This window comes from Rhinolophus sinicus, linkage group LG13, assembly GCF_036562045.2.
Source record: "Rhinolophus sinicus isolate RSC01 linkage group LG13, ASM3656204v1, whole genome shotgun sequence".
Classification (NCBI taxonomy): domain Eukaryota; kingdom Metazoa; phylum Chordata; class Mammalia; order Chiroptera; family Rhinolophidae; genus Rhinolophus; species Rhinolophus sinicus.
The window spans coordinates 62,479,580-62,484,320 of record NC_133762.1 but is presented as its reverse complement, the minus strand read 5'-3'; the positions used below and the strand labels follow the sequence as shown (position 1 = coordinate 62,484,320).

Genomic DNA, 4,741 nt, shown 5'->3' with positions numbered 1-4,741 from the left:
CTCTGCCTTGGGACCTCTGTGTAATTGACTTCCGAGTCTACATTGAGGTAGAGGATGGGGTCATGAAAGCAACTCACCTGCCTATTAAGAGAACCACATCCTGCACGATGAGACCTTCTGTTGTTAGGGTACAAGCACTTTCTAGTTTTTCATTTTGGTGTAGGAAATTGGTCAATGTTGCTCATTGTTTTTATCTGCTCACCTCAGTGGGTATGAGAATCAATTGGAACTGAATGCAACAGGTAACTCTATGGACGCATAACCCTTTCATAGTATATAATTTGAATAAAAATTTAGAAATTGGCTTCTCTTTCTGCTTCATGTAAATGTTTTTGGCTCCTAATAGTTTAAAGTTTGCCTCTTCTCCAGCTATTAATCTTTAAAAATGTTGTTAGGTTCACGGTAGGTACTCACTAATTAATATATGGTGGGGTGACATATTTTAAGGGAGGAAGCCTCTGTAACATTTAGCAATCATTGACTAATTCATTTTTGGGTGGATTTAACATCTAACGGATTGTTTAGTTCAAACAGGGACAAAATTCGATTGGTGGGTTCATGTTTTTCTCTTAATTTAGACTGAGGCACTTTATCTGCCACTTCCTAGTTGTAGTCCAGTAATTTGGGAGTAAGTAAACATCGATTAAGAAATTTAACACTTAAATTTTAATTATATTCTAATTTTTCTTTGTTCATACTCGATTCTCTAGGTGGCACTAGAGCAACATGACACTCAGAGGAGGCGTTCTCCAGGGCACAATGACAGAATATTACAAGATGCAATTCTGACTAATGACCTTTGCAAACAAAAGGAGAAAGAAATAGATTTTAAGAAAATGAACTCTTTATACTCTGGTTTCTCTCCAAATTGTATAAATCTTTCACCTTTTACTAAAGATTTCCGTGGAAAGAAAATGAACTCTGAGGTATTTTGTTTAGTCATTTTCAAACACATGTGTATTTGTGTGTGTATATATTTAAAAACCAACACTGTACATATGGGAAATATTGAGGATTTTGAAAACATATGTATGTGTGTATGTGTTTGTGAGTCTGTGTGTATCTCTGTGTGCATGTGTGAAAGTGTGTGTGTGTGTGTGTGTGTGTGTGTGTGTTTTATGTGGAGTGACATTTTTGGTCCATTGCAGTAAATGATATTCTTGATTCAAATCCGTCTATGTACAACAGACAAGTGGTGACATTCACAGTGCCCTCAACCATAGTGAAGGTTTTAACACTTTTTGCAGGAATCTATGAGATTTCTATAATCTCAAAACTATTGCTACTATCAACAGATGTTCCAGTTTTCGGCAGTGATTTCATCCCCTTGCTGTATCAATAGAGAGGTTAGTTTTCATTTCCATTGAGGCTAATGTACAGCCAGGTCAGACCATATTTTACATTCATTCTCTTCCTTTTGAGAAAAGGAACAATTTGCTCCAAGTAGTATCCTATTTCAGTACAATGAACTTTTGAAGAAGATTGTATGCCATGGTATGTATGTATATATATATATATATATATATATATATATATATATATATATATATATATATATATCAAGTGATAATTTACTGATGAGTATTTTATTCCTAGTCAAATAGGTCAGTGTATTTTCCCGTTTTATAATTATGGCTACTTTAAACTTTATAAAGAGGAAATAAAATTACTGCAGCAGCAAGTAATCTCATGAATTTCTAAGGCCTCTTCAATTTATATATTTACACTAGAGGAATCGCTGTGGTTTGGTGTGAGAGCACTATTGTAGAGTCAGAAGTCCTGGGGGAAATCCTAAACTCACTGATCTTTTCAATTTCTCTGTTTTAGATTGTGATAACGAACGAGAAGAGCTTAGTGCAATGCCTAGATTTATCAGTTATTAGTAGATGTAATTTTCATAACTGACTATGAAAATACTGGAAAATTAGAATATCTATGGAATATATCAGAAAAAAGAATTTTAGGAAATTTAATCTGTCCGAATATATGCACAGTTAATACTCTTACTCTGGATTTGCTATATTTTCCGACTGGAAACCCTTTTTTAAAGTGAGATTTCTTAATCATTTATGCCTTCTCATTTTGTATCTTTTCCAAATCTGAGACTCTTAAAATTCTCTTATGATTTGAAAATTCTGTTTTCCACTCTCATGGATTCAGCCTCTTTTACTAAATTTTTGAACTTTGGAGAATTAATGCTTGTATACAGTTGGAGGTTTGGGATGTCCATTTATTTCAATCAGTGGGATATCCATTTATTGCAACCTTTCATTATATAAACATATAGGTTCTTCTTTAATTTCAGAGGATATCACGATACGTCATTTCACTGAGGGCTAGTTACAAGTCTTTTTATCTTTTACCTCGGTTTCTGAGAGTCATGAAAAACAAAAAGATCTGTTGCATGAAATTGCCATACTAAGACTGGAAACAGATAGGGTTAAAAATGCGTATCAGGAAATGGAAAAAAAGTATTTTGAGGACATTGCAATTGTAAAAGAAAAGAATGACCATCTTCAAAAGACAATAAAACGGAATGAGGAAACACTAATGAAAACAATATTTCAATGTAATGGACAGCTGAATGTTCTGACAGCTGAGAATAAAAGACTAACCTCTGAAACGCGGAGTGAAAAACGAAACAGAGAAAGACTGCAAACAGAAGTTGAATCCTGCCATTCTAGACTGGCTACCGCTATCCACGGTCTTGAGCAAAGTCAGAAATCTAAAAGAGGTGTACAGCTTGCTTTCCAGAGAGCAAGAGAGGAATGGTTTGTTTTACGGGACAAAGTGAATTTTGATGTGTCTAGCCTAAAAGATAACAATGAGATTCTTTCTCAACAACTTTCTAAAGCTGAAAGTAAATTCAGTAGTCTAGCAACTAAGTGCCATCACACAGGAGTTGCTCTTAGAAAAACGACTTTGATTATAGAACGCATTCGCAGAGACCTAAGCCAAACACAGTGTTAAAAAAAGGAAATTGAACACATGTATCAAAGTGAATGAGAAAAAGTGACCATATAGATTGGAAAGCTGGAATCCCTAGAGGAGAGGTGTTCTCACCTACAAAGTGAAAATACATTGCTTCCACAGCAACGGGATGATGCTCGCAACAAAAGTCACAATGAAAAGAGAGTAATTAGTATCCAAGACCAGTTTCAGGATACCATAAAAATATTTCAAGCTCAAACTGAGAAACTAACTAGATTGTATGCTGGAGGAAAGAAATAAGGTGTTACTCAATGAATGGACTCACTTAAATAAAAGACTGTGTCATCATGAAAACATTTAAGCAGAAAGAGAAGTAACTATCCAGAAAGAAACATAGCTTTCAAATTTCCATAAAGAAAATTCAATGGTCAGATATTTGATGATGGTGAGATGTTGAATGTAGTTGAATATTAAAAATATATAGACTACAAATATATAGCCCCAGCTCAGGACAAACGATGGGGTCGCAGGGTCCTCTCCGTCCCCTCTGGCCCTACACACGCTCAGGCCTAGCCCTGGCCCTGGCCAGGCCCACCCACTGGCCAAAAGCCAGGGAGAGCCACCCGAGCCACGAGGGAGCAGCAGCTCCAGTCTGCAGCCACCCTTCGTCACAGTTTTTGCCCTGGCCCCTCGTCAGCGACCGGAGGGAGTCGCGCCCGATCTCCGGTCCCTTCACTGGCTACGCGTCACCTCTCCTGACCCAGGGAGGTGAGAGAGAGGATGAGAGAAGGCCAGAGACGGAGCAAGAGGGAGGCGGAGAGAGACACACTGGGACTGTGGGGACAGAATGCCAGAGAGCAGTTTCCAGGCTCTGGGCCTCGCGTGGAGGGGTGCTGCCTGGGGGCTGCATGGTCAGCAGCTGGGACCGCTTGGCCATCGGCTGTCGCCCGTTGGCCATTGGCCACTGGAGGAGCTGCTGGGGCCAAGCTAAGGAGCGCAAATGGTGGACTGCAAATTGCAGAGGGGGCGCGCGGATGGATTGCAGTTGGTCGGCTTGGTGGGTCGACGGGCGGTGAGTCGGTGGGTTGGCAGAGAAGCGGCCGGCAGGTCGGGGATCGGGCGGCTCCGGCTTGCCGTCTCTCCGAGCCAGCTTCCCTTGAGACTTGGTGAAATGAGCCCCCCATCCGTGGCTCTGTGGGTGTTCCTTCTTGGCCTCGCCATATCCCGCCTTCATGTGCGGGCAGAGGGACTAGCGTCACCACAGGACAGGGACCCACAGACAGAACGGGAGGAGGAGTAAGAGGGAGCGAGATGGAAATATACAGGTATATGTACAGATACGTATCTGGACATACAGAGAGACATGGACAGGGACAGAGAAAGAGGGGGCTGGCACGTGGGGAGAGAGCTCCTGAGCGAGAGCCAGAGCCCAACAGGCAGGTCACACAGCCAGAGAGACACAAGGTGGGGGAGGGGGGAGGGGCGCACAAGCGGGCACAGGGACTGGGACAGACGCACTGAGGCTGTTTTGAAGTGGCAGCTTCTCAACCGAAGTGTGGTCGTGCCCGGGCCTGGGCTCCACTGAGGAGGCAGTGCCCGGGCATTGGCAGGCACACTTGAAGCCCCCGGGCAGGGCCGGGGGGCCAGTGGGCTCCGAGCCCCTCCCAGGGACCCCCCCCTCCCCGCGGGAGGAGAGTGGCAGCCCCCAGGCACCCTGGTTGTGAGGGTTGTGTGCCTGCGTGCCTGCAATTCCCCTTGCGGTGGTCTCTCCTGGAGTCCGCGGGCGTGAGGTGTGTTGGGGTGCTGCTCC

The 4,741-nt window shown here is 42.8% G+C and overlaps 1 pseudogene; it reads left to right on the top strand.

The window, feature by feature from the left end:
* The first annotated feature begins 847 nt into the window (after positions 1 to 847).
* Positions 848 to 969, top strand: LOC141568423 (U5 spliceosomal RNA; annotated as a pseudogene).
* Positions 970 to 4,741: the final 3,772 nt, after the last annotated feature.